The sequence below is a fragment of the Stenella coeruleoalba genome (genome assembly GCF_951394435.1).
Source record: "Stenella coeruleoalba genome assembly, chromosome: 21".
Taxonomy (NCBI): Eukaryota; Metazoa; Chordata; class Mammalia; order Artiodactyla; family Delphinidae; genus Stenella; species Stenella coeruleoalba.
Window position 1 is genome coordinate 12364355 of NC_137167.1, and position 20097 is coordinate 12384451.

The following is a 20097-nucleotide window of genomic DNA, read 5'->3' on the forward strand; positions in this document are numbered from 1 at the left end:
TTCTTGTATTACCTAAAAAGGTAGTGACTAATCATGAACCAGAGCTTCTGACAAAAAGGAAAATCGACCTCTATCATCCTCCAGTGCTTGCTGTCGCCTCAGAGAAAATGTTGATGGATTTGGGGTATAAGAAAATATAGGAAACTCTACTTCTTGTAACTAAAGATACAACAGGAGCTCCCCTGGAAAGCCCATCATAGTAACACTCCACTAGCAGCCTTTCTTAGCCACAGGGAAAGGCCTGAAGGATAGATCACCATCTCCTTGCTACAACAAGCTAAAATAAGGAAGGTTCTGGATTCCCCACTCCCTCATTTCTTTCTGTGGCCTCTTTGAAAGAAGCTCCTTAGAAGTGGATATATGTATATGTATGGCTGATTCACTTTGCTGTAGAGCAGAAACTAACAACATTGTAAATCAACTATACTCCAATAAAACAATTAATTAAAAAAATAAAATTTTTAAAAAGGAAGCTCCTTAGGAAGTCTGTCCAACCAAAGCCTTTTTCATTGTCAATGTTATTGAAAGCTATTATCGATCACGGCCCTAAGGAACAAAGCTATTGTTTTCTCTGCTTGCTGCTCTCAAACAACAAGGTGACCTCAAGCCCTGTACTGTGAGAGATCACAAATTCCGGTTCTGTAAGGGTAGAGCACATGAAACCTTAAAGCAGATGGCCTGAGCAGCATCACAGCCGGTAAAGGCTCTTCTCGGAAATCAGCTCACAGACCGAAGCATGCATCCCAGGAGAGATAAGTCCCAAAGCCCTTCTGGTGACCCTGAGTGGAAAGTGAAATGGATGCTTGTTCTGCAGATGGATTCTCTTCTCATTCTGTTCCCGGCGAATTTAAGGTTCATTCTTCATCGCGAAAGAATGCACAGGCGAAGTGACAGGTAAGAATCAGATTTATTTAGAGAGGAACACACTCCACAGACAGAGTGTGGGCCATCTCGGAAGGCAAGAGGCAAGATGCTTCAAAATACGGTGTGGTCAGTTTTTATGGGCTGGGTAATTTCATAGGATAAGGAGTGGGAGTATTATTCCAACTATTTGGGGGAAGAGGCAGGGATTTCCAGGAATTGGGCCACTACCCACTTTCTGGCCTTTTATGGTTAGCCTCAGAACTGTCATGGTGCTGGTGGGTGTGTCACTTAGATGCTAATGTATTACAATGAGCATATAATGAGGCTCAAGGTCTACTGGAAGTCAAGTCTTCCGCCATCTTGGACCTAGTTGTTTCTCACTAGTCTTTGTCATGTACTATGGCTATGCCATTCTTTTAAAGGCTGTGCCCTGCCCCCTTCCCTCCTGTTTCAATTCCATTCCCTGTGGCCATTACCCTGGGAACGTTTGGAGGTTGGGTCGATATAAACAGGCTACTAAACAATTGGTGGGTTTGAAAGATGTGGATTCTGGCTACTTACCAAGATCTGAGAGAACCTTAGCTTATGCTGCCGTCAGAGCCCTAACAAATAGAAGAAATCCATGCAGGACCCCCAAAAAACAAGCATCAAATAGGCAAAGGGCTGCTTCTCCCCAGGAAATGGGAACTAGTTTGAAAGGAGTAATTCAGAAATAACGATGAATTTCAGATGGAGCCTGAAGGGGTTCCCTTGGGAACCATTTAGGAAAGCTTGAGTTCTTTAAGAGCAGCCCGGAAAAGGGGAGTGAGTTGCCCTTTTCTTTCACAAATTAAGTACAAGCCTCCTGGATTCCAGGCACTGGCAGGCACCGTTTAACATGACAAAAGTCAGAAAAGCCTCAGCTACTCACATTCCCAGGAGGGAGGCAGGTGGCCAGCACTTTCTGGTCTCCACACCCTGTCACAGAAAATGAGTCACAGTGAACCTAGTTCTGAGCCCCGTGAAACTACATTTATTCAGGAACCACTGTGTGGGCCAGCCCAAGACAAAACCGTGAACCAGGTGAGGGTGGCCAGGTATCCTCCCAGCCCCCGTTGGCTCCTGAGCACAAGTGGAATGTTACCTCCTCTCCCCTGAGATACATGATTTTTCTGGTTTGTCATATCGCTAGGATGTTTCAAAGAGAATTAGCATCAGGACCACCTCTATCCAAGTCACAGAAACACCTCCAAGCCCAGGACGCAAATCTGCATCCCCAGGTTGGAACTCTCTCCTTAATTCCCATAGCCTGTCTCCTTTGTATTTTTACCTGCATGTCTCAGAAGTACCTCCGAACTCAGCCTAGACACAACTGAGTAGCTCCCCAATCCAATCCTACAACACCTCCAGGATTCCCTGCCTTGGTTAAAACACCACCATCCAGAGAATTCCCTGCTGGTCCAGAGGTTAGGACTTGCTTCCACTGCAGGGGCCCTGGGTTCGATCCCTGGTCAGGGAACTAGGATCTCACAAGCAGCTCGGCCAAAAAAAACCACCACCATCCAACAATTCACCGAAGGGAGAGTTCCTCCTGTAGGGAAGCAAAATTTGCCACCCCAAAATCTGTCTCTTTGGCATGAGGATTATTGTAGGCTTGTTGTTTAAAAAAAAAAAAAAGGTTCAGGAATAACTTTTACCTCTTCCCTCTTAACTGCCTAAAAGAATTTAGATAGGGGACCCATCCCAGGCAGAGAGCCATCTGTAGTATAATAGGAAATAGCTGTGGTAGACACAGAAGAACCTAGCAAACTGCGTGTGTTACAATTTTTCTCTGTGTCCCATTGTTTCTACATGGCCCAGCAAACGTGTGTTTACCAAACATTTCCTCTTTTTTCATCTTCCTGTGACTTGCCTTCCTTCCTTTTGAAGTCCCATACCCCTGTCCCCTTCTCCTTAGTCCAGAATGACATACACTAAGTCCCCTACATATGAACCTTCAAGTTGTGAACTTTCAAAGATGCAAAGGTGCCCCTGAATGCCAGCTGTTGTACTGTACTACTGTACTTTTCAAGGTATTGTAAGATTAAAAATGTTTTATTTTTTGTGCTTGTTTTTTATGTATTATTTGTGTGAAAAGTATTATAAACCTGTTATAGTACAATACTATATAGCCAATTATATTAGTTGGGTACCTTTGTTGGACTTACAAACAAATGGGACTTATGAACATGCTCTCAGAACGGAACTCATTCGTATGCAGGGGACTTACTATATATACCTCATTTTGCCTGACTGTTTTTGGAATCTCCCATGTTTGCGCAGATTCTCCATACATACATCATTAAATCTGATTTTCTCCTGTTAACTTGTCTCAAGTTAATTTAATTCATACACCAGCCAGAAGAACCCAGAAAGGGTAGAGGGAAATTGTTTCCTTCCCCAACACTCCCCTCAATCCAGTCTCCAAAGCCTAACAATCTTCTTATCTTTAAAATGTGTCTCAGACTTCCCTGATGGTGCAGTGGTTAAGAATCTGCCTTCCAATGCAGGGGACATGGGTTCAATCCCTGGTCCAGGACGATCCCATATGCCGTGGAGCAACTAAGCCTGTACACCACAACTACTGAGCCTGTGCTCTAGAGCCCACGAGCCACAACTACTGAGCCTGCGTGCTGCAACTACTGAAGGCCACACGCTCAGAGCCCGTGCTCTGCAACAAAGAGAAGCCACCACAATGAGAAGCCCGCACACCACAGTGAAGAGTAGCCCCGCTCGCCGCAATTAGAGAAAAGTCCACACGCAGCAACGAAGACCCAGTGCAGCCAAAAATAAATGAATAAATTTATATTTTTAAAAAAAAGCATCTCTTCTCTCTAACCCCATCACCTCATTACTGAGAACCTTCCAGGTTACAAAATTGAAGTAATTCCTTTTAGTTGTGATTATTACTATTATCATTTTTGGTTTTTGCTATTTGGAAGAATCAAAGATTATTTATTTTTATTTTGGAAGTTAATTATTTCTCTAATAAAAGTGGAATAAGTGAGGCTTTATCTGGAACTCCTGAGAAATAAGACCACTACTTCCTTACAGAACTTTCTTCAAGGGACATATATCAACTGAAACAGAAAATGACTCATAGGTTTATGTACATTCACTAAACCAGACAGCACAGAATAGCACATATATATCATAAACCCAGGAGAACTCTGACAATGATTTCTGCCAGGCAGGCCAGTATTTTAGACCATGTGATGCTGGCTATCTTCTATGTGCGCTCTTATATTGACTCTCAACCTTTCTCCACCCCAATGTGGGCCCCAGGTGTTCGGCTGGAAGAGACTGCATTAGTGATTGCCTTCTGGCTCCTGGTAGGATTTAGCCAACAGAAGCATCGGGCTGAAATCAGAGGAGAGAAGAAGTGAAGTCTCTCCCGTCCCCCTCAACTCCCTCCCTTCCCAGTCGCTCTGACGGGCTGCCTCATCCTCTCCCAAAGGGGGAGCTCTACCTGGCAGCCTTCTCCCCAGAGCCTCCCTCTCTGGGTTCCAGTAACCACCTCTTCCCCGTGCCTCTTCAGGCCACGATGGCATCAGCTCCCCACAATTACTAACCCACAGTACTACATTATCCTCTCTCGGCTCCCTTAAACCTCATCTACACCTGGGCAAACAATCCATTATTAAACCCTCCTGAAAATGACTAGTTTGAGGTACCATTTGTCTTCTCACAGGATCCTGACTGATAAAGTAATTGTTGCCTGGAGCGGTCCTAGGAAAAAGACTGTAAAGTACAATTCTGGGATTTGAAAAGTTCACAGATAGCTTGTTAAGAGAAAATGGGATTCAAGTCACGCATGGCAAGTGTTGGCATCACAGTTACTGAAATTATCACAGGGCATGGGATGCCCTACAGGTTGGCAAGTTGTTGAGAAGGAAACTGTCTGGGACTTATCACTGCTATGGTAACAATCATGCTAATAAAATTAATGGGATTGATGATAAAGATAAAGTGGGGTCAGCTGGCTTCTGATGGCCCTAGAGCGCGCACACAGAGAAAAGAAGAAACTGGAGTTTCTGATAATCCAACTCCAAACACAAGTGGAAAAACAGAGAGATTCTATGGCAGGATTTATAGAGTGTCTTATCCTACGCAGTCACAGAGAAGATACGGCTGGGTACCGCAAGCCTGATCTTAGGAGACGTCAGTTATAAAACCTAGAAGTCTCAGTCCCACCATGTCTCTGCACCAAGATACAGTTATCAGCTGGTGGAGAAGGAGTGGGAACCTGAGGTACGGGAGGGGGTCACCTGAGCAGTCAGAAATGAGGCTGAGAATGTTGAACCTTCCTTAAGAGTGGAGTCAACCCCTTCCGAGGGAGAAAATAAATTCAGTGACTGTTCCTGCACCTGCTTTAAAAATAAATGCTTCTGGGGCTTCCCTGGTGGCGCAGTGGTTGGGAGTCTGCCTGCTGATGCAGGGGACACGGGTTCGTGCCCCGGTCCGGGAAGATCCCACATGCCGCGGAGCGGCTGGGCCCGTGAGCCATGGCTGCTGAGCCTGCGCGTCCATAGCCTGTGCTCCGCAACGGGAGAGGCCACAACAGTGAGAGGCCCGCGTACCGCAAAAATAAATAAATAAATAAATGCTTCTTCTCCTCAGGACCCAGCCCTACAAACATTTCTTGCCTTCACATTCATAACGGGCGTTCACCACTAACAGAACCCAGACAAAGCACAGTGTCTGCTCCAGGATTCTGAATAGCACAAATGCAAGTGATCTGAAGAGTGTGACACCAGGAGAACTGAAATATAAAGCTTGACTGGACTGCATTTACTGACAAGGGTACACTTCCCCAGGAATTAGAATTTCATGAATTGGCTTCAGCGCCCGGGAATAGTGTTAACAATCTACTGGACTGGTTAACTGAAGCCTGGACTCAACAGTGACAAGTAGTCAATGAGGTTAAAATGCCAAAAATTCTCTGGTTTACTGCAGAAGGAATCCAAAGCCTCAATGAGATGGAAACGTGGGACCGGATCTATTAGGACCAACCTACTCAGCCACCCCTATCCTAATCTTAGCCTCTAAAAGGACCAGAGGACACACTCTTCACCAAGACATTAGGAAATTAAGACAGTCATTGATGAGATGGGAAGATATTTATTGGGGGGGAAGCGGGTACCCAGCGTATCTGAGAAGCTCTGTGGTAGCTATCCTCTATACGCCACTGGAAATCGGGGGAGATGCCACAATGGAACTGTGCTCGCTGGTTTCAGTGGAAATGATGGGATCCCTGAACAGTAGAAGACAGATGGCAGCCTTTGCCAGCACAGACAAGGTGAGCACAATTACCACAATAAGCCACAAAGGCCAAGTGTTATCAGAGGGTTTAGATTCACAGGACTCTGGAGGATCATCTAATTGATCATGAAATCCCCAGAATATAAAGGATGCTGCTCTGCATTTATAGGTAGAAAAAGTCTAGGTCTGCTGGGAAGACACCTAACTCAAGTTGTTGTAATGAGGAGTTAACAGCCTCTTAAATAGTTCCCACACCTAAATAAGTTCAAAGACCCAGAATTCCTTGGCTAATAAGCAAGAACTTTGGGGAAGGATCCTGTAATGCAGTCACAGATATGCACCATAAATCATCGAAGGATTCCCTAGAGGTGCCTACAGCCATTTAAGAGAATAACTGGACATTGGGAAAGGTAAAATACCAAATCTTCTGGAGTTACTAGATATGGGCTCTGAAGTGACCCTATTCTCCAGAGATCCAAGATTCCACTGTGGTCCACCAGGCAGAGTACAGGCTTAAAGAGATCCTGGGGTAAATGGAGTCTTGGCCCAAATGGACTGTCCAATGCGACCAGAGACCCATTCTATCTATGGTTATTTCCCTAATCCCAGAATGCAGAGTGGGAATAGATATATGTAGTAACCAGCAGAATCTCCACTTGGGTTCCCTGGCCTGTGAAGTACAGGTTATTTGGATAGGAAGGGCAGAATTTAAGCTTTTCCAAGATAGTAAACCAAACACCATATCACGTCCCTGGTGTAACTGCAGCAATTTGTTCCAAAATCAAGCATGTGAGAAATGTAAGAGATGGTATTCTTTTTTTTTTAATTGTTTAAAAAATTATGGTAAAAACCACATAACATATAATTAACCATCTTACCCACTTTTTTTAAAAGATATTTTTGTTTGTTTTTGCGGTACGCGGACCTCTCACTGCTGCGGCCTCCCCCATTGCGGAGCACAGGCTCCGGACGCGCAGGCCCAGCGGCCATGGCTCACGGGCCCAGCCACTCCGCGGCATGCGGGATCCTCCCGGACCCGGGCATGAACCCGCGTCCCCTGCATCGGCAGGCGGACTCCCAACCACTGCGCCACCAGGGAAGCCCCCATCTTACCCACTTTTAAGTGTACAGTTCAGTAGTGTTAAGTATATTCACATTATTGTATAACAAATCTGCAGAGCTTTTTCATCTTGCAAAACTGAAGTGGCACCCACTAAACAACTCCCCATCCCCCCCCAACCCTCGCAACCACTATTCTACTTTGTTTTTATGAATTTGACTACTTTCGAAACCAGGGATGGTATTCGTAACACAACACAATTTAACACTTACAGTTTTTGCCCAGTGGAAAAGCCAGAGAGGGCGCAAAGAGGACTCTAGACTATCACACACAGCAGCAGTTAGTGATGGCGATCACTGCTGCAATTCCGATGTGGCGTCATATCACTGGAGTAACCTAGCACAGCCCCCGGCGATGAGTGAGCACACAGCAATTGTTTTTCGTTCTTATTCCAAGTATAGTCAGAGGTAGTTGCCTTCATGTAGTAGGAAGAACAGTACAGCTATCATGCTTTGCCTCAGAGCTGTACCTACAAAAACCAAAATACAACAGACAGATTGGGAAGACAAAGAAATGATATGGGAAATAAAGCTTAGTAAAAAAACTAACATCTCAGATCAGGATATTTATATCAGAAAAACAGGACCTCTTTAAAAAAGAAGAAAGAGAGAGGGAATTATCTAAGAGAAAATATGTTAATATCCCTGAAGATATTAAACTGAAGAATATGAATTTCTCAAATGAAAATGTCCATAAACTACCCAACAGAAGTGAATGAGAAAACACACTAAAGCACATCATCATGAAATTTCAGAAACCTGGGGATGAGATCTTGAAAGCATCCAGAAAGACAAAACACTTCAATACAAAGGTTCAGTAATGGGGACGATTTCAGACATCTCAACAGCACTGAAAACTAGAAGATAATGGAGAATTGCCTTCAAAATTCCAAGGAAAAATATTTCTAACGTAGGAAAACACATGTACATATGTTATGAGCTGAATGTTTTTGTCCCCCCAAAATTCATATGCTGAAGCTCTATTCCCTAATGTGACTATATTTAGAGACAGAGCCTCTAAGGAAGTAAGGGTAAATGTGGTCATAAGGGTCGGACCTGATCCCATAGGATCAGTGTCCTTCTAAGAAGAGACCTAGAGAGCTCGCTGGCTCTCTTTCTGCACCAAGAAAAGTCCATATGAGGACACATCAAGGAGGCAGCTGTCTGCAAGCCAGGAAGACTTCTCAACAGAAGCAGAAGCAACTGGAACCTTGATCTCAGACTTCTAGCCTCCAGAATCAGAGGAAATACACATCTGTTGTTTGAGCCACCCAGTCTGCGGTGTCCTGTTACCGCCTCCTGAGCAGACTAATATATAGTTGAAACCATTCAAGTAAAACGGTAGAATGAAACATGCTCAAACACACAAAATCTAAAAAAATTAACTGACATGTATCCTTCTTCTAGAAGTTTCTGGAGGATGCACTTGACCAAGTATGGGAGTAAACTGAGAAAGAAGAAGGCATGGAATCCAACACAGGAAAGAGGCAAAAAGAACTTCGAGGATGATAATAAAAGGAAAACCAGCATTCGGAAACCATTTTGGAGAGAATCTATCCAGATTGGGGCAGGAGAACTCAGGGCTACAGAAAGTAAGTCACCAAAGGGAAAGAGAAAGAGAGAGAGAACACAAGGGGGGGAGGAGGAAGGAAGGGAGGGAGGGAGGGAGAGAGGGAGGGAGGGAGGGAGGAGAAAAGAGAAAAAAGAAAAGAGGAAAGAAAAGAAAAGAAGACCCTATGTATTTGAATGTATTGTGATGAAATTTATATATCTGACAGATGCAGTTTGGGACTAAATTAAATATATCAATAGATCTGCAATATTCAGTTAAACCCAAAAATCTTCTCAATTGTCATTTTGGAGGGATCTAGGATAAGCTTGGATAGCCTTTAGTCTATGAGGAGAGAGTATTTTTCCCTCTTTAGAGAGGTTAATGCCCTAAATAATGAAATGTATTCTGACAAAATTGTAATTTATCTTTTGAAACTTTTTGTCCCTTTCTGCTAAGGCTGACAACAAGTAAATGGAATCCTTTTCATAGGCTTCCTTGTTCTCTGAACAAAGTAGAAAATCATCTACATATTATATCAAAACAGAATCACAAGAGAAATTAGATCTTTTACATTTTGATTGAGGGTCTGGGAAAAGTGGGAGTGAGCCCTTGGGGCATGACTGTCCAGCTATATTGTCCTCTCCAGGTGAGGGCAAAAAGGAGTTGACTCTCCTGGGTAGAGGCACACTGAGAAAGGCCGAGCAAATATCCCCCACAGGGAAGCACGTGGCTTCAGGAGGAGTTGAGCACAGGATGGTGTTTGGGTTAGGTACCACCAAGAAGTTACAGAAAACAATTCTGACAGAACCGAGACCTTGTACAAATCAATATCCTCATGCTTTTGGTGTCTTACAGAGCATTATGGTCAGGAATGTTACAAGGGCTAGTGCAGAGCATGAGAAGACCTTTGGATGTTTGCTCTGTCCTTTGCTTCTGGTTTCAAGGGATATTGAGGAGGTTTTAGGTAACAGTTTGGTAGCATCTATCTGAACTTTTAGAGGTCCTGATCCTATTATTTTGCCAATGTCAGTGTAATATTTAGCCCATAGAGCATCAGGTACAGCAGTGAGTTCCTTATCTGGGGCGTAGGTTAAATATAATGGAGGACGCAAAGGTATATCCGGAGCAGTCCCAACTGGATTGTGAATAGAAGAACCTCTGGAACTTCAAGAAATAGTCCCTTTGGTGTGCACTTAATATTATTTTATTTTCTGGGTAAATCTCCCCTTATTAAATTTTCAGAGGTGGTATCACAGAGCAGGAAAAGATGTTTTTCAATCAAAGGCCCAAGTGTTACAGTTGAGGGATGGGAGAGAGGGAAAATCTGTGAGGGATGTGAAATATCCACCACTGTATGCTATGTTCACTCTGAAGAAAAGGTTTAGCTAAAATGTAAAACCACAAAGAAATGGACAAACTCTTGGAAAGGTACAATTTTGCAAGATTGAACCAGAAAGAATTAGAAAATATAAACAAACCTATCACAAGTAATGAAATTGAAACTGTAATTAAAAGTCTTCCAAAAAACAGAAGTCCAGGACACTGCAGAAATACAAAGGATCATGAGAGATTACTACAAGCAACTCTATGCCAATAAAATGGACAACCTGGAAGAAATGGACAAATTCTTAGAAATGCACAACCTTCCGAGACTGAACCAGGAAGAAATAGAAAATATGAACAGACCAATCACAAGCACTGAAATTGAAACTGTGATTAAAAATCTTCCAACAAACAAAAGCCCAGGACCAGATGGCTTCACAGGCAAATTCTATCGAACATTTACAGAAAAACAGACACCCATCCTTCTCAAACTCTTCCAAAATATAGCAGAGGGAGGAACACTTCCAAACTCATTCTACGAAGCCACCTGACACCAAAACCAGACAAAGATATCTGAAAAAAAGAAAATTACAGACCAATATCACTGATGAACACAGATGCAAAAATCCTCAACAAAATACCAGCTAACAGAATCCAACAACACATTAAAAGGATCATACACCATGATCAAGTGGGATTTATCCCAGGGATGCAAGGATTCTTCAATATATGCAAATCAATCAGTGTGATACACCACAATAACAAATTAAGGAATAAAAACCATATGATCATCTCAATAGATGCAGAAAAAGCTTTTGACAAAACTCAACATCGATTTATGATTAAAAACTCTCCAGAAAATGGGCATAGAGGGAACCTATCTCAACACAATAAAGTCCGTATACGACAAATCCACAGCAAACATCATACTCAATGGTAAAAAACTGAAAGCGTTTCCACTAAGATTAGGAAGAAGACAAGAATGTCCACTCTCGCCACTCTTATACAACACAGTTTTGGAAGTTCTAGCCACAACAATCAGAGAAGAAAAAGAAATAAAAGGAATACAAATTGGAAAAGAAGAAGTAAAACTGTCACTGTTTGTATGATACTATATATACATGATACTATACATAGACAATCCTAAAGATGCCACCAGAAATCTACTAGAACTAAGTAATGAATTTCGTAAGGTTGAAGGATACAAAATTAATGCACAGAAATCTCTGGCATTCCTATACACTAACAATGAAAAATCAGAAAGAGAAATTAAGGAAACACTCCCATTTACCACTGCAACAAAAAGAATAAAATACCTAGGAATAAACCTACCTAAGGAAGCAAAAGACTTGTACTCAGAAAACTATAAAACCCTGATGAAAGAAATCAAAGATGACATAAACAGATGGAGAAATATACCATGTTCTTGGATTGGAAGAATCAATATTGTGAAAATGACTATACTACCTGAAGCAATCTACAGATTCAATGCAATCCCTATCAAACTACCAATGGCATTCTTCACAGAATTAGAACAAAAAATTTTACAATTTGTATGGAAACACAAAAGACCCCAAATAGCCAAAGCAACCTTGAGAAAGAAAAACGGAGCTGGAGGAATCAGGCTCCCAGACTTCAAACTATACTACAAAGCTACAGTAAACAAGACAGTATGGTACTGGCACAAAAACAGAAATATAGATCAATGGTACAGGATAGAAAGCCCAGAGATACACCCACGCACCTATGGTCACCTAATTTATGACAAAGGAGGCAAGAACATACAATGGAGAAAAGAAAGCCTCTTCAATAAGTGTTGCTGGGAAAACTGGACAGCTAGCTACATGTAAAAGAATGAAATTAGAACACTCCCTAACACCATACACAAAAATATACTCCAAATGGATTAAAGACCTAAATGTGGGCTTCCCTGGTGGCGCAGTGGTTGAGAGTCCACCTGCCCATGCAGGGGACACCAGTTCGTGCCCTGGTCCAGGAGGATCCCGCATGCCGCGGAGCGGTTGGGCCCGTGAGCCATGGCTGCTGAGCCTGCGCATCCGGAGCCTGTGCTCCGCAACGGGAGGGGCCACAGCAGTGAGAAGTCCGCGTACCGCAAAAAAAAAAAAAAAAAAAAAAGACCTAAATGTAAGACTGGACACTATAAAACTCTTAGAGGAAGATGTAGGAAAAACACTCTTTGACATAAACCACAGCAAGATCTTTTTTGACCCACCTCCTAAAGTAATGGAAATAAAAACAAAATAAACAAATGGGACCTAATGAAACTTAAAAGCTTTTGCACAGCAAAGGAAACCATAAACAAGACAAAAAGACAACCCTCAGAATGGGAGAAAATATTTGCAAATGAAGCAACGGACAAAGGATTAATCTCCAAAATACACAAACAGCTCATGGAGCTCAATATTAAAAAAACAAACAACCCAATTAAAAAATGGGCAGAAGACCTAAACAGACATTTCACCAAAGAAGACACCAAGAGGCACATAAAAAGATGCTCAACATCACTAATTATTAGAGACATGCAAATCAAAACTACAATGAGGTATCACCTCACACCGGTCAGAATGGCCATCATCAAAAAATCTACAAACAATAAATGCTGCAGACGGTGTGGAGAAAAGGGAACCCTTTTGCACTGTTGGTGGGAATGTAAATTGATACAGCCACTATGGAGAACAGTATGGAGGTTCCTTAAAAAACTAAAAATAGAACTACCATATGACCCAGCAATCCCACTACTGGGCATATACCCTGAGAAAACAATAATTCAAAAGGACACATATACCCCAATGTTCACTGTAGCACTATTTACAATAGCTAGGACATGGAAACAACCTAAATGTCCAACAACAGATGAATGGATAAAGAAGATGTGGTACATATATACAATGGAATATTAGCCATAAAAAGGAACAAAATTGGGTCATTTGTACAGATGTGGATGGACATAGAGACTGTCATACAGAGTGAAGTAAGCCAGGAAGAGAAAAACAAATATTGTATATTAATGCATATATGTGGAATCTAGAAAAATGGTACAGATGAACCTGTTTGTAGGGCAGGAATAAAGACGTAGGCATAGAGAATGGACATGTGGGCACGGAGGGGAAGGGGAGGGTGGAACAAATTGGGAGATTAGGTTTGACATAAATGCAGTACCATGTGTAAAACAGATAGCTAGTGTGAACCTGCTGTATAGCACAGGGAGCTTGGTGCTCTGTGACAACCTAGATGGGTGGGATGGGGGGGTTGGGAGGGAGGTCCAAGAGGGAGGGGATATAGGTATACATATAGCTGATTCACTTCATTGTATAGCAGAAACTAACACACCATTGTAAAGTAATTTTACACCAGTAGAAATAAATTTAAAAAATAAAATTTTAAAAAAAGCGTTAGCAAAGGGTTACAGGTCTTAATCCAGAAAGAGTAGCACCCATACTACCAGGAATAGATGAGAAATCAATCTACGTCTACCAGGAATCAATAGGGTGCTTTTTCCATTCATAGAGCACCTTCATTGATGCGAATTGAGGGATTTTTCTTTGTCTTGGTTTTTCTTTCATAGGATGGAACAATTTTTTTCCCAGTGTCCTTTCTGTTCACACTATCTACAAATGTTTTTGTCAGTAGGTGATTGGCTGGGGAGTGGGACCACCAAGCTGTTTAATCTGCAGTGCCACAAGTTTGTGTCTCACAAACTTTTTGTTCTAAAGCCCTTTTGGAATATTCTGTCAGGTGGTGTTGTTCAGCTAAAGGAGATATTTCCCATTCTGTATTAGACAGGGTTCTCCAGAGAAACAGAACCAATAGGATTTATCAATATCTTTATCTATACATCTACATATCTAGATCATATATATGAAGAGAGAGAGACAGAGAGAAAGATTGTAATGAATTGGCACATGTGATTATGGAGGCTGACAAGTCCCCAGACCTGCTGTCAGTACGCTGAAGACCCAGGAGAGCTGATGACATAGTTCCAGTTCAAATGCCAGCAAGCTCAAAACCCCAAAAGAAACAGTGTTTCAGTTCAAGTTCAAAGACAGGAAAGAAATGGCTGTCCCACCTCGAAGGCAGTCAGGCAGGAGCCATTCCTTCCTACAGGAGGGAGTCTTTTTGTTCTATTCAGGCTCTTAACTGGATGAGGCCCACTCACACTAGGAGGACCGCCTGCTTTACTTAGTCTATCGATTCCAATGTTCGTCTCATCTGGAAACACCCTTACAGACACACCCAGAACAATGACCGACATCTGAGCACCCCACGGCCCAGTCATGCTGACACGTAAAATCAACCATCACATTTTCTAATTTCTGCTTTTAAGTTAAGTCTCCAATTCTAGGTTCATCTCCTAACAAAATGAGATGCAAGGATGCTGTTCCATCAGCACCTTCTTTAACGTTCAAATGTTGTTGGAAGGTATTTTCTAGTCTATCCCAAAACTCTTCTACAGTTTCATCTTTCTGTTTGCCTGACTGACTTGCGGTTCAATCAGTTTTTATTGGAAATGTTTCAAGTATGGGTTTAAGAGACTTTGACCTAATTTTCTAGCCCTTTTTGGACCTTGAGGTTTATTGTGAAAAGAGGGATCCTACAGATCCCAACAGGACCCGGGGTTCTGAGTTAGTCCAATCAGCTTTAGCCATTCAGAATTTAGCATCTGAGCCTCCACCTAACATGTGTACAAGCTGACGCAAGTCAGATAACCCTGGGTCCTATGCACCCAAAAGAATTCTAAATTCTTCTGTGAATATTTTCTAGTCATGTTTGGGTTTAGGGAAATCTTTCAGTGTAGCTCTTAATGTAACTCAGATCCAAAGCTGACATTCTACAGTTGCTTTCGTACCTGGCTCATGGGAAGGATGGATCTTCAGAAGCAACCGACATTTGGGGTTTTTAGGAGCACTGCTGGAAAAAGGTAGAGTCTGGACATGGGCAAAAGGAGAGAGATCAGAAGGTTAAGGGGCAAGAGGGCTGGAGGATACAGGGAGGAAAACAAGAGTGGGTGGGTTACCAGGGGAGTGAGTCTAGTTGTTTTGCTTACGTTTGTCCAATTGCTCTATAGCCTTGGCCAAAGAATCTTTTAATGAAGCAGTTTTTTACTCAGAATATTTCTGGGGAGGCCTCTGCGTACCAATCCAAACAACGCAGCCCACTGGGCCTTTGAAACCTTTTCCCTTTTCTTTTCTAAAGCACCTCTTCAATGAACAATTTTGTTCAAATCAAACGTTCCCTGAGTGGCCACCAAAGGCCCAAATAAACCCCGGTAAAGTTATGCCATTTAGAAAGAGAAGCATAAGAATTATTATTTTGATAAGAGCACATAGAAGATGTAGGAGTTTTTCCTGGCAAAGCAGAGGATTTAGACTTAGACAACCCCATGAAATGTGGCGACGGTCGGCATGAACATACGATAGTCCCCTCTTATCTGCAAGTACAAGACTCCCGTGGATGCCCGAAACCATGGATAGTACTAAACCCTACACATACTACGTTTTTCCCTGAACGTACATACCTATGATCAAGTTTAATTTATAGATTAGGCACAATAAGACTAACAACAATAATAATAAAATAGGACAATTATAACGATATACTGTAATAAAAAGTTATGTAAATATGGTCTCTCTCAAAATATTGTACAAATTTATGCCTTTTCCATCTTTAAGATAATTTTAACTGGTCTTTAACTGCGACCATAACTTTTGTACTCTGAGGTGCAACAGTAAATCTAACATGAATTTCTTTTTCCTTTCACAATGTCACAGAGAGAAGATTCGTTCTTACCGTAGATCTCAGCAACCTCAGCATATGATTTTCTTTCCTTCTTTGGCAGAGAACTTTCATCTTTTCACTTCAAGGAAGCACTTTACAGCTTCTCTTTGGCATATCTGAATTGCCAGTGTCATGACTCTGGCGCTTTGAGGCCATTATTAAGTAAAATCAGGGTCACTTGAACACACGCACTACAATACCGTGAGGCGCTCAGGGACAAACGGCAGGACGAGCTGGGCAAAGGGATGACTTCCGTCTGGGCGGGACCAAGTGGGATCCCGCGAGATTTCATCACGCTTCTCAGAACCGCGCTCGATTTAAAACTGGTGGGGGGTTGCCCGGCGGCGCAGTGGTTGGGAGTCCGCCTACCGACGCAGGAGACGCGGGTTCGTGCCCCGGTCCGGGAGGATCCCACATGCCGCGGAGCGGCTGGGCCCGTGAGCCATGGCCGCTGAGCCTGCGCGTCCGGAGCCTGTGCTCCGCAACGGGAGAGGCCGCAACGGTGAGAGGCCCGCGTACCGCCAAAAAAAAAAAAAAAAATATTTTCAGACCACGGTTGACCCCAAGTAACTGAAACCACAGCAAAGTGAAAACGTAGACCTGACAATTTGTACCCCTAACCCCCGACCGCAGACGGATAAACCAGAGCATACTCTCTCTGCATGAAAGCCAAGCTCTCTGGACCCAAAATGGACGTGGAAAGCAAAACCTCAGCTGGTTTTATTGGTGATTCACAACAAAGTTTGTCCAAAGAGATGCCAGTCCAGTGAGATCTGCAAAGTCTGTGTGGTAGGTTCAAACAGCAGGTTTATGTGTTCTGTGTGTTCTACGGTGATTCTCCTTAGGACAAACACTTTGAGACACCACAACACAAAACAGCAACACGAAAGACAGCTAGGTGTGATGAAAAGGAACGGCCTGACACCGCCAAGGATGCTAAACAAATGGGAACCGATAATGAAACCCGGTACCAACCTGAGAACAAATAGTCAAGAAACAACGCGTGGAGAGCAGAGTTCAGACCCAGTCCTGACTGACCATGTCCTCCCGGACTCGACAAGCCTCCAGCAGAAGGGACGGGGGTCTCTGTGGGGGCTACTGACCCTGGGTGAAGGCTGGGGTCTGCAGTGACAGTACAAATCAGGTTTCTGCGGGACCTCAGGATAACTGTGAAATAAACCAAGACCACCAAAATGAGAGCAAGCAGCGGTTATTTATCCGGAGCCTGCTGGAGCAAGGCAGGCAGCCACCTTCACTTGCGTTTGGCAGAGACTCGAAGGCAGGCAGAGGAGGGGGAAAGCTTTACAGCGGACAAAGGAATGAATTCAAGTACGCCCTGACTGGAGGCTGCTGGCAGGCGGAATCTGCAGAAAGACTAAGTCGGAGGGGGGCATCCTAGGTGATTGGCGAGGGGGCGTGTTTGGTTTTCTCTAATTGGTCCTAAGTTGGAAGCAGGGACAAAAATTAGGTTAGCAATCAAGTCCTGGTTGTTTGGGGCCAACCGTTACAGGGTTTATTGTTTGGCTTCCTGGATTGTTGGCTAGAAAACAGCAGTCTGATACCCACAAGCCTGACTTGCAGATTGTACGCTGGCTTCCGGTAGGTAATGGGTTGGTTTCCTGGGCCAGCTGCTGTGGATTGTGGGTCAGAGTTCTGTTTTTACATATGGTTTGGCCACTGTTTGTGTGTTCAGTATCTCCCAACCTTATAGGGGAGGTACTATTATTCTCATTTTTGCAAATGAGGAGAGTGTGACACAGTGCCACAGTTCATGGTAGAGCAAGAATTCAAACTAAGGCACTCTGTCTACAGTCTGTGCCCTCAGCCCCACAGGCAGCTGCCTCCAGTGTTCCCGTCTTGGTGGTGGGTCCATTCTAGAAATTTCTTTCCTGCAAAAAAGTTTAAATCTCTGTTCTTCTCCCCAGTTGTTTGGAGTGCTACCCACCTTTTTTTTTTTTTTTCTGGCCGCACTGCACAGCTTGTGGGATCTTAGTTCCCAAGACCAGGGATTGAACCCGGGCCCTCGGCAGTGAGAGAGCAGAGTCCTAACCACTGGACTGCCAGGCGCATTTTTGCAGCTCAACCAAAGAAGACGAGAGCTTGACTTTGGCATGCTAAAGCACGAGGCCATGTAGTGTATTGTTACATTAGTAACTAATGAAATCATTTTTTTTTGTTTTTTAGTTTTGTTTGTGATTGTCTTCCCTGATAAGACTAAGAAAGGAGAATTTTTATGATCAGGTTCCCTGGAAGCAGACCCTGAAACAGAGATTAGTATGCAGTAAGTGTATTACAGAAAGGTCTTGGACACAACCCCTGTGTGAGGCAGAGGGGGGAAGCAGAATGAGGAGGGAATGGGAGAGAAGCTGAGCTACAATGCGGCCTTGACAAAGGCCTCGGGCCCCCCCACCAGCCCCCTGGGGCACAAGGAAGCTGCGATGGCCCTTCCGAGTTGGCCTGCACTACAGCAAGGGCGTCTGGCCTTCTATTCCTCCAGAAACTGGTCAATAGATCAGGCTGCCCCCCCCAACAACAGCTGTGGGCAATTTCCAGAGGGAGCCGAAGGCTACAGGCTTTTCTGGCTGCGCTCCCAGAAGCTGGGAGAATATAGGGGAATCAGTGTCATAGTATCAATGACAGAAAATCTGTGTGAAGCAGAAAATATCTTTAAGAAAGCAGAAACTCTAAGAAATTATTCCTCAGAAACGTCTAACGATTTTCAAAAGGTCTTTAGAGTGCTAATTGCTGGTGGTGTCATAGTTGGCTGCACTTAAGATGCAAGCAGTGGAGCCCAAAAGGAACAACCCCTGAATGCAGATGTGACAGCCGTCTGGGTAAGTGAACTAAGAGAAATATGTACCCTGAAATGTCAGGGGTGGTGGTTTATTGCCCTAGTTTGTTCTGAAGATATCTTGGGTCCCAGCTTGATCCTCATTCACGCCGCAAACTTTACGGTTTCCTTAGGACACCAGTATAAGTGCATGAGATTTGGTTCCTGAACTGGAGTTAGACGAGAGCATGGGTAGGTCAGTGAGTCCTTTGGATTTAAGAGTGGCTTCTCTACCTACTCGAGGTGTAAGTTTTGTGGTCCCTGAGCCAGGGACGTCTCCCTCGAACTCTGGGTAACTCAGCTGCGATCTGGAAAGAGACAGAAAGCTCCTTGAGGAGGGGGCGGGGCAACAGAATGGAAGAAGAAAAGGGAGTGGGGCAGGGTTATAGGGAAGAGAAAGGGAGAAGGGAGAAAAAAGAAGTAAAATAAGACTAAAAAGAGGGAGGCTGCTTACAGTGTCCTACCTGAACACCAGGGACAGATTAGAAAACATTCCACGATTCTTTCTTCCTCATGGCTCTAAGATTAAGTTGGCTTTGCAAGTAATTTCCTGGTAGAGATCATATGCCCCTCTCCCCACCTACCAAGGCTGGTTTTATTTGGGGAGAATAAAACATTATTCTACCGACCAGCATTTTCCTAGGGGAGAAAGCAGGAAACCTTTATAACATTTCCTACCCGTCACTTTTAGCAAATAATCTACAGAAAGACACAAATCATGCAACCAAACCCTCCCCACTTATAATAAAGAAAATGGGTGAGAGACAAAGCCAGGAAGAGTAACACCCCATAATAACTCAGTAGGGAAAGCTAAAAGCAATCTTTTCAATTCACACTAAAAGTAAGGCTATGAAAAGGAATCATCTATTTTTCAAGTGATTTGCTCTTTATAACGAAGTGTTCAATGCAGGGGAAAAAACGCTTAACAGTTCAGAAAATAACTTTGAAAGTTCATATACGAGAGCATTTTCTCAAAATGCTTCACCTACCAAAAAACCTATACCATCTGTGGGAGAAAATGGAGTTTGTCAAATGTTGAAGAGCCCAGTAAATGCATCTTTTAGATTTTCTAAATATCTTAATAGAAAATCATTCTCTTTATGACACTGAAAGATCCCTTCAGAATATTAAGCATACATTTCTTCCAAAAGTGCAGTAGTTTGCGATTTGGATTTTTCTACTTTTTCACAGGTCTCTTAGCAAAATATTTAGGTTCTCCTGGCCTCCTGCTCAGACAGCTGAAGTCTTTATAGTTTCAGGCAGGTTTTGGAAACTTGCTTTTTTTTTTTTTTTTTTTTTTTTTTTTTGCGGTACTCGGGCCTCTCACTGTTGT

At 43.2% G+C, this 20097-nt stretch overlaps 1 long non-coding RNA gene across 1 annotated transcript in view; it reads right to left on the bottom strand.

The window, feature by feature from the left end:
- The window catches only part of LOC307179733, a 154469-nt gene extending 137465 nt beyond the window's left edge, over positions 1–17004 (bottom strand). Inside the window, exon 1 of the long non-coding RNA XR_013825531.1 lies at positions 15947–17004. This is a non-coding gene — a long non-coding RNA (uncharacterized lncRNA). The remainder of the gene's footprint in view (positions 1–15946) is intronic.
- Positions 17005–20097: the final 3093 nt, after the last annotated feature.